Raw genomic sequence first — 11,035 nt, 5'->3', positions numbered from 1 at the left:
AAAATAGGAACATCATGACTCTTAGTTTCAGAAAACTGTTTTCTGAATAATGGCTTGGTAGAAGCATAGCCAGGTTACAGTATCTGTCTTTTTTTGTTTGTTTGTTTGTTTGTTTGACTAGAGACAGGGTGGGGGTCTTGCTCTGTCGCCCAGGCTGGAGTGCAGAGGTAGAATTATAGCTCACTGTAACCTCAAACTCCTGGGCTCAAGAAATCCTCCTGTCTCAGCCTCCCAAGTAGCTGGAACTACAGGTTCACACCATCATGCTCAGCTAATTTTTTGTAGAGATGGGGTCTCACTGTATTGTCCAGGCTGGCCTCAAACTCCTAGCTTCAAGAGATCCTCCTGCCTTGGCCTCCCAAAGTGCTGGTGTTATCTCTTGGAGTTAATTATATTATGAAAAATCTACAACTACCTCTAAATTTTGTGTTTTTATCTAAATGATACTGCCAGATGCCATTTTTATCATTTGGAATATTAAGAAAAAAATCATGTTCATGCTGTGGCAGAGGCAAATGTCAAAATTGCACATATACTTTAGCAAAAAATCAACAGTCCTGCAGGTATTCATTGCTGCCGTTTCAGGCAATCCTGTGGCTCAAAGCCATTATTTGCAGTGCTTATACTTTAAGATCAATGCAATGTCATGTAAGAAACTCCAGTGTTCCTCACATGACTAAAAGTTTTGCACTGTCTACAGCAAAAGCACTGAACCAGTCTGTCAGCATTTGGATGACATAGCTGCATAATCTCTCTACCATATTCATATGAGTGACTATTGAAAACCATAGATGCTAGCAATTAAAAAAAAAAAAACAACTATAATGTTTGAAAAAGTTAGACATAGGATATTTATCCAAGACAGTTTATTCTAAGATTCCATTTGATATCATGGTTATTTAGGGCTGGTCTGAGTATAACTTATATATCAGCAACTTAGGATATTTATTTTATAATTATTTTTCCCTATGGTTAAATTTTCCCTATGTTAAATCACTTCCAGTTCTACAAAAGAGTAGTCTAAAAATCTTCTAGCATACATCTGATCTCTTTGGTTTTTCAGTTAGATTATTGTTAGCGGAAACTTTCATAGCATTTACTTGTCTAAATCATAAGGCTTAGCTTCCAGATGCCATGAAATCAATGACTACTGAGATGAAAATTTGTAGTCACATCAACAAATATTTATTGAACAGCTAGGGTCCAAACTGGGAGGAGTATAAAGATACATGAAGTAGTTCCTGCTCTCAAAGAATTTATAAAAGACATTGTAATAAAAGTTACTCCATTTTTGAGAGCCCAGAATTTTTTAGCAAAAAATTCTATGCTAATACTATTTTGCATAGTTTTCCAAACTTTGTACTCATGCAGTTTATTCATTATTTTTTCATTGAATATGCTGGTTTGCTGCAGAATCCATACATAATGCCTCTTTGAGTATTTTGTGGAGAATCTTCTTTAGAGCCTGTTTTAAAATCAATAAAATGAAGGCATTTCTGTACTATCCATTGTATTCACGTAGGTGCACACATGCATCAGAATGTGTAGAGCTGTTATCAGTGACTATCATCTCTTAAGCATTGACAATGTGCCATTGTACTGAGTGCTTTATAAGTTGTTTCACTTAATTCTCACAATAGTCCTATTAGGTAAGTATTATTATTTCTCTTTCATAATTGAGGAAATCAGAGAAGTCAAATGTTTTGCCCATGTCACAGTTAATATATAAGAGCATCTGTATCTGAAATTAGATCTAGATCCCATTAAGCACTCTCTTTTCCTGCTATAGCTGCTTGTTCAAGAAGTGCTACAGTGCTTCTGTAGATACTTTGAAATTATAAATTATAGATGAAATCCCAAGTGTAATAAAGTCATCAATATGAATTCAACTCTACCTTGATTGAGATCAGAGCTATCACCAGCACATTTGTTAGTACAACATTATTTAGCCCCATTACTGTAGTTATTTTGAGATGATATATTAAGCAGTTTGTTTGCCCCTGGTTACCAGCAGAGAGCAGAAGTGTGTGTCACTCTTTAAGAAACACCCAACTTTGTCATGGAGGCAAGTGTGTATATGCACAAGGAAGTATATATGTAAGTGATTATCACTTATTTTTACCCCAGTTAAAGCCAAAACCCCAATTTCAAGAGAGTCCTTTATAATTCAGACAGGGAAGTGGGAGGGTCTAGGCAGAAGGAATGCCTATAAGCCAATATTGATTGCCATTGACCAGATACTAAATATCAATTAGAGGTAGACTGTGAACCTATTCAGATTTTTTCTGGTTTGACTATCTGCTTAATGTGAGACAGACACTTGTGATCTAAATCGGCCCTCTTCTGACTGATTATCTATAGGAAAAGTATATTTTGATCCTTATTTCTGTAGCCAAAATAAAGCTGTAAAACTAAGCATCTGCAAATAAAAATTCTCTCCCATATGATAGAAGAAATAAATGTCTAAGCCTAGGGAGGAAAGTCAAGGGGAATATATAATTTCTTGCAGCAAGATATCTTTTAAAAGGTTCATTCATTAAAAAATAGTTACAAGTATTGAAGAATTAGCAAGTTCTCTACCAGTTTAATAAATGTTTCCCAAACAGAATAGTATTATGCAAGCTATGTCTCTGTACATCTACCATACGATATGGTACAGATAGACAGTGATCAGTTAAGAAATGCACATTGGTAAGGGCATCCTCAATAGTTTTTTGTTTAATGTGTGGTATTCAAACATTGCTTTCCCTTCCCACTTGAATCTGACTGAGATGATATTGAGTGCATAGCCTTTCATAAAGCAAAGTGATGAAGCTAGGATAATTTTAGAGCTCCTTGCCATCAAATAGAACTGGAATAAAGAAATACATTGCAAATATCCTGTTGGGAGTTGGTGTATTTCTAGTGATATAACAACAGAAAAGAAGAGTTGATGTTGACAGAGTACCAAGAACTCTAACTTTACTTTTCTAAACAGAAAGGGGAGACATTTAAAATTTCTCATGGTGCAACCTGTTTGTAAATTGACCAACTGGGCCTGCCAAAACTGAGCAAAAGCTTCAAAATTATATATTTTTTTATAGATGGCATTTTAATACACTTAAATTGAGTTCTTATGTAAACAATGACCTTTGTGAATTAGAACCAGAGTATTAATTAGGTCAGAGCCCCAGTTTGATTAGAATATTAATTAGATCTGAGTGTTAATGTAAACCATTGTCTTTGTCGAATTATTTGTCATAGAGGCTAGATCTGGAACAGACCCAGGAGCTCATCTAGCCCAGTGATTTTTAGTGCTGTGAAGAGTAGGGGTCACCACGTCCTCATGGAGGTGGGGAGGGCAAGGAGATAGAAATAGCCAAGAGAACACAACCTCAAACAAATTCCCCAGAGGTCTCATGTTCCTTACCCCCTCCCCTCCTTCTTTGAGACTCACTAGGCTGACTGAGCTGCTGTTACCTCTAGAATGCATCCTTCAGGTGTGCTAGCTGGAAAATAAAATTGGAAACATCTAATCCACCTTTTCATTTTTATTTATTTATTTATTTATTTATTTTTTGAGACAGGGTCTCACTTATTGTGCAGGCTGGAGTGCAGCAGCATAATCACAACTCACTGCAGCCTTGAACTCCTGGGCTCAAGCAGTCCTCCCAACTCAACCTCTCCAGTAGCTGGGACTGCAGGTTCATACGACACCATGCCTGACTAATTTTTTAAAAAATTTTTGTAGACATGGGATCTCGCTGTATTGCCCAGGCTGGTCTCAATCTCCTGGACTCAAGTAATTCCCCTACCTCCACCTCCCAAAGTGCTAGGATTACAGGCACGAGCCACTGCTCTGGCCTAATCCATCCTTCTTTTACAGAAGAGGAAATAGCCCCAGAGAAAGGAGGTGCATGCCCAGGTGCTCACACCTTGTTAGAGTGTGAGATTTCCCTTGTGAGGGTTAAAGCCAGGACTAGAACAGGCACTCTGACTTCCTGCCCATAGGTAGAGTTTAGAGAAGAAAAACAACCCTGTATTTCTACTTCTTGTTTTCCAGATTTTAATTGTTTTTAAAACCCACAAATTTATCTTAGGAGTAGATTCAAGCTGCCAAGTTCCAATAGGCTGTTTCTGAATGTGACATTTCACTTTTCCTTGTGTTATGTTACAACTTAGTTTTAGCAACTTTTCTTTTTGGAGTTTAATAGGAAAATCTGTAAATGTAATTGTTCCTTGATTCTAACAAACATCTCTCAGCCTGCCCCATTTATATTTAGTTTTCAGTTATGGAGGAGAAACAAACTACAGTCTTCAAGAATGTGAATTCTAGATTATGAACAAGAAAGTATATTTTTGTTTAATTTGATATTCACTTGGTTATCCAGCTGCATAGCATCTATACTGCTGGTTCTGAATTCAACCCACAATATTTTTTAGCCTATGGAAAGTTAAAAACCATATTTAAAGTTTTGGGACATATTATCAGTCAGAGGATCAATTTTCTATCAACATAATTAGAATGCTTCTGAAGTAAATTTATTTAGATATAGTAAAGGGGGAAAATGGTAACTAAGGAACGAGGCCTATAGTAAGTAGATATAGAAACTTAAATGCAAATTATTTGTATTTCTCACCTTGCTTACTCTTCTGAAAAGGAACTCAAGCATAAATATTGAAACATTTCACAAATTTTTATTTTAAAAATCATATTTACCAGATCATAGTTGAAAAAAGTTCAAATGTTAGGTGTTTTTTAAAAAGGTACAGTGTGATTTGTCTTTTTATGGAATGTTGAATTATGTTCGACTTCTAATGTTTGTCTTGGTATTACACTGGAATTAGCATTTTTACCATTATACATTCATTTAAATAAGAGCTTTGAAAATGCTTTGGCATTATTTGTTTGTGATAAGTAGAATTAGGAAGATATCAGCAATATAGATTCCTAACAGTAATTGTGTATATTGTATTTTAGTGATTTTTATGTCCATTTATTTTCTGTAATTCTTTTATAAATCAAATACCTTAGTATACTTCCACTAGAAATTAATTTATAATTGATTATTTATATTGGATGAAGTAGGAGGTCCATATTTAGTATTACCCACTCAGATTAACTTTAACTGAACTTTTATATCTATAATCCATTAGATTGTTACAACTTTTTAAATAGCATTTATAACAAAATAACTTTTGTTTTATAAAGCATTTGTTACAAAAAAAAAAAAAAAAAAAACACCTTGCCAAAAATCATTACCATTTCTATGCATTGTGTAATATTCAGTGGTGTTGTTGAGATTTTGCATGTTGTTATAGGTGCTGTTTCATATGTGTGTTTGTGGTGTTGATGTGGAATTGTTAACCATTGCTGCTACCACTTACTGTAGTTAAACTGAAAAACTGTTAAACGGCTGTGCCAGTCATCATTTGTATGTGTGACTTAAGTAACTATGTACTTCATTGTTTAATATTTTGAGCCAGCACTAAGTGGCCTCTACAGAAAGAAATACTGTAGTTGTCAAAGTGGTGCCAAACTTGAAAATTTTGCATCATATTTATAATTCCAGGCTAGGTCAGCTTCTGTCTGGCACTTTCCCAGCTCTTTGAGAGCAAAAAAATTTGCAAAAAGAGAAAGAAAGCAAGAATTCTGAATTTTTCTAGTACTCGCCCCTCTAGAATTTTAAATATTTTTTTCTTCTGATATTTGAATATCTTGCAGAAAAATCCAATCGGATGACAGTAGAGCAGTAGACTTTTCCTTGATCTGGATATTTTTAGGCTGAACAATGTAATAGCAGAAGATTATGAGGTGCATACATTATTTTTGTTGGTTATCATGGCTTATTGTTTGAATTTCATTTAATAAGCACACTCAGACCAGACATGGTAGCTCACACCTGTAATCCCAGTACTTTGGGAGGCTGAGGTAGGTGGACCACCTGAGATCAGGAGTCCAAGATCTGCCTGGCCAACATGTTGAAACCCAGTCTCTACTAAAAACACAAAAATTAGTTGGGTGTGGTGGCTCATGCCCATAATCCCAGCTACTTAGGAAGCTGAGGCAGGAGAATCGCTTGAGCCTGGGAGGTGGATGTTGTAGTGAGCTGAGATTGCGCCACTGCACTCCAGCCTGGGTGAGGAAGTGAGGCTCCATCTCAAAAAATAAAGAATATTCAGTAATTTTATTTTCTTTATAAAGAACCATTGAAACCTCACAGTTCCCACGTGTTAACTTTTACACACAGCATTTACATAGACTGACTTAACATACTGCGTTGCCTTGTGGCCATCAGGATTTTGTCATGCCCACCTGTCTAGTTTGGTACCTGATGTTTCCATCTTGCCTCAGCAATTCCAAACAAACTGAAAGTAAAGAGAAAATTGTTTCAACAGATTACCACACGTTGTTAAGATGTAATATGGGGGAAATACCACTATAGTTTTATTTATACTCTTAAAATGAGTGGGGGAAACTGTCATAAAGTGTTAGGAAGGCTGCCTCCTGAAGAGCCTTTTAACACCAACTTGCCAGAACTCCTCACTTGGTGCAGGGTTTCCTTCTGTCAGTTTAATGGGCTTATAATTACAAGATTCCTTTAATAAAGGGGTAATCTCCTGAATTATATAGAAACTTTGTGTGTGACTGTCAGATATGTAGCAACAGCCAATGCTGTATTTGGACACATTGCTGCTGAAATTGCTGATTTAATTCTAAGGCTATTGAAACTAATTCATCAAGGCCCCCACCACCTCTGCTTAAAGGAAAACAAAGGCAGATTTTAACTGTGAGCTATTTCTCTAGAATATGCTTTAGACATTTGCCCCTCTATGAGGTGATAAAGCAATAAAAATTTAATTATGTGTGGTCTAAAGAAGTTCTGCCTTTGTCCAGTGGCCTCCAGAGTCACACAAAAGTATTTCTTGATCCCTACATCAGTGGTTTTCAGGCAGAGCCTTTGTACCAAGAATTCCTTTTATATTTTGGACACCAAAGATTATGGCATGATATATCCTGATGATTAACAATTTAGCAATGGGCACATTTATTTGAATCCTGCTCTTGGATTTATTTCCCACCTTTGGGTCTTACGTACATTTTGTATTTCTGTCCTGAGGCCTTTTTGCCTACGGCAGTTTTTAAATCAAATACATATATATTTATTAGGTTTCTAATTTATAGAGTTTCTAATTTCTCCCACAATTTTAAATGTTTTCACTGCCAGAGTTAGATGTAGATTTGCTAGATTAGCCCCATGGTCAGTAATAGTTTGTACCTTTTATGTCGTAGTCCGCAAATGTAACTCCAAACCCATATGCCTGAAACCTGGTGGGAAAATGATTGGAAGTGTTTTAGATTCAACAGACTTACTATGTATTAAAATGAAGAACTTTCATGGCTTAGAACGAATGCAGTATTCAATAAGGTCTTCCATCCTTATAAATCTTAAGAATGTGTTTAAGGTTTCTTTTACTCTATCCCTTAGAAGTTAACTGGGAATAAGAAGATTTATCAATTTAGTCACTACAATTTAAGACCAGACATCTGTGTAGAAATACAATAACCACAAGTAATACTTAGAGAAAACTGTTTCAACAGATTAACTCTGCTATATGAAAAAAATATAGTACTGTTCTTTGAGGATGCATTTACTTTTCCCCAAATTTTACAGATTGTTATTTTTATATACATTTTGTGGCCACTTGGCTTTTAACTGATTTACGTGAAAAAAGCACGCATGCCTGTTTCACTCAAATCCTATTTAAAAACTTTTTAAAAGCTGCTACAATTATAATTTGTGAGAGAAAGAAGAGAAAGGTGAATTGAAATAGAAATTCCTGATACTGTATCAAGTATGTGACTGATGTTTTTGGTCAAATAATCTGCTGCCCGTCAGTATTTGTAATAATAACTTTTTCGTTAAGAGTACTCTTTTGGTTTCATCTTTATTTTGCTGCTCACTGATTTTTTACACTAAGATGTTCTCATTTTTGTCAGCTCACTGTTTTTGCTTCATATTTGTCTACGTACTTGTGCTCTAAATAAAAATCTAGTTTTGTGTCTAGTTTATTCCATTGCGTGTATAATGTTTGCCTCTAATGTAGTGTAATTTTCTATTGTTTTTTATATTTGTTGGTACAGCCTAAAACGTATGGAAATGAGAAAAGCAATCCAATAAAGTCAGCTAATGAGTGTCAACAGTGTCTCTATAATGGGAGCATGCTTGAGTCACAGTGTTTTGTCTGTATTTAGGCATGATGACCAGTCTTCATTCATTTAATAAATTGTTTTCTGCAAAGCTGGCTGATTTTTGTAGCTACAACAAACCAAGTTAAACCACATTTTGAAAAACATTTTGTTGACTTGGACACTGTGCGCTGGCCTCAGGATATACAGTCAATGCAGATTGAGCCAGGCAGCCCGTGTGCAGTGTTTCTAACCACTGAGGAGGGGGAAGCCCTGGAAGGGGAAGCATTGCACATGTGACTGTTCCGACACAGACCATAGGGCAGCAACAATCCTTTAGTAAAGGATCTACAGTTGAATTAATCATAGGCTTCCTGGAGCCCCCAAGCCTGAAAATCCTGTTAATGGAAAAGAAAGCCCCGCTGCAAACAATGAACTCACTTGTCTGTGTGTGTGGAGCTCTGTTGTCCACTTTTCTTTACTTCTAGTAATCCCCTTGTCAGACACTTCTTAAATAGGTGCAAAATTATACTAAGCTGAGGCGGGGCACAGTGGCTTATGCCTGTAATTCCAGCACTTTGGGAGGCCAAGGTAGGAGGATTGCTTGAAGCTAGGAGTTTGAGGCCAGCCTGGGCAACAAAACAAGACTATTTCTATTTTTAAAAATAAGTGGCAAGGCACAGTGGTTCAAGCCTGTAATCCCAGCACTCTTGGGAGGCCAAGGCAAGACGATCACTTGAAGCCAGGAGTTTGATACCAGCCTGGGCAACAAAGCAAGACTCTGTTTCTGTTTTTAAAAATAAGTGGCCGGGTGCAGTGACTCACACCTGTAATCCCAGCACTTTCGGAGGCCGAGGCAGGTGGATCACGAGGTCAGGAGTTTGAGACCAGCCTGACCAACATGGTGAAACCCATCTCCAGTAAAAATAACAAAAATTTGCCAAGCATAGTGGCATGCGCCTGTAATCCCAGCTACTCAGGAGGCCAAGGCAGGAGAATCGCTTGAACCCAGGAGGTGGAGGTTGCAGTGAGCTGAGATTTACTACCGTTGTACTCCAGCCCGGGAGACAGCAAGAGTCCTTCTCAAAAAATAAAAATAAAATATATTTTAAAAAATGTTTTTAAATTATACCAAGCTAAGGAGATGTCATGTTCTAAACTTCCTTATTTTTAGGAGAATCACTTTAGTCAGAATTCTCCATATATCATTTTACCTTTAGCACATATGACAGTGTTCTTTGAGCCAAATAGGAATGGCTGTTCAAAATTAAGTGGGTTAACTTCACACATCTTTTTTGTGTTACTAAAATCATTTAATAATGGAAAAGCACGTTAAAACGTCTGAAACTACAACATCTCATACAAAATTACTTTGTAGAAATGCAAATGTTTTTCTTTCATGGCTGAATATACCACCAGTCTTTACTCACAGTTGAATATTCCAGATGCAAACAGTGACTGTATTTTTGTATGATGATAGATTATATAAAATTACAGGTGCTTACACCTTTATATTTTCATAGTACTTAAGGAACTCATCGTTAACTGTGCTTGCAAGTTTTACACTTAAAATATGATCAATTTTATTTCCTTGCTAGGGAAAGAATATTAGAATTCAAGTTGAGTAATAACTACAAATAATGTTTTTTCCTTTTTAAAAGTCTGATTTATTTTCAGTTTATTCATACTCATCTTTTTGAAGAGGATTCCATGTGACTAAAACGGCTAATATATATAAAGTGCTTAATGTTGGTGATACATCATCTCAAAAGATAATTTTAAAAGCAAACACTGAATTTGATGGCAAACATTTTTAGACTGAACCATCTTATACAAAAAGGGAAAGCCAGGTGTGGTGTCTCATGCCTGCAGTCCCAGCACTTTGGGAGGCCAACGCAGGAGGATTGCTTGAGCCCAGCAATTGGAGACCAGCTTAGGCAGCATAGTGAGAACTCATTTCTACAAAAAAGTTAAAAAAAATTTTTTTTAATTAGCAGGCCCAGCTGCTAAGAGAGGCTGAGGCAAGAGGATCATTTGAGCCCAGGAGATGGGGGACGCAGCAAGCCACTATAACGCCACTCTACTCCAACCTGGGAAACAGAGCGAAAGCCTGTCTCAAAGAAATACAAATAAAAAATAGAAGTAAAACCACCATTTGCTTTGTTAAGACTTATAATGCTTTAAAAATGCTAAGGCAGTTTTTATTAACAAATAAGGCAGTAGACATTTATTGATAATTGGTAAATACTAATAACTACCAAATAGGAACTAAAAATCACAGGACTCAAATTACCTATAGATAGGAATGTTTAGCATTTTGATGTTTAATTTTGGACTTTTTCCTTACAAAAATATACTTCAAAAACTGTAATCTAATTGTATTTACCATTTTGTACATTTGTAAAAGACCTTTAGCCTTTGAAAGTAGATTGTTATGCAACTTCATATTTTTCCATTGCGCAGATGTGCCAAAATCTATTATATAATGCTGTTGGATTTGTTTCCAGTTTTTTTCTTTCATCAATTTTCCTTAACATCCTTGAGCATACATTTTTTATATACTTCTCTGATTAAATCCTTAGGATACATTTCTAAAAGAGGAGTTCCTGTGCTAAATAAAAAACATTTTATTTTTCCTATATTTACATTTTTAAAGTCCTATTTTATAGCTTGAAAATATAGTATGTTCATACTGCAAAACTTAAAGTCCCATGGGGCTAATCACTAACCAATGTGATGTGTCTCCTTCCAATTTTTTTTTTTACGTAATTATAAACAGATCATTTAAATTTTAGTTTTCTTATAAAAAATGGAATCTTGCTATGGGTATTGTTCTAGACTGAATTTTTTTTTTTTTTTTTTTTT

The 11,035-nt window shown here is 35.7% G+C and overlaps 1 protein-coding gene across 2 annotated transcripts in view; it reads left to right on the top strand.

The window, feature by feature from the left end:
• Positions 1-11,035, top strand: part of KIAA1958 (KIAA1958 ortholog) — a 180,144-nt gene that overhangs the window by 130,528 nt on the left and 38,581 nt on the right. The window lies entirely within an intron of this gene.

This window comes from Cebus imitator, unplaced genomic scaffold (genome assembly GCF_001604975.1).
Source record: "Cebus imitator isolate Cc_AM_T3 unplaced genomic scaffold, Cebus_imitator-1.0 Scaffold64, whole genome shotgun sequence".
NCBI classification, from domain to species: domain Eukaryota; kingdom Metazoa; phylum Chordata; class Mammalia; order Primates; family Cebidae; genus Cebus; species Cebus imitator.
Note: the sequence above shows the minus strand (reverse complement) of the source record. Positions and strands in the feature narration are given on the sequence as shown.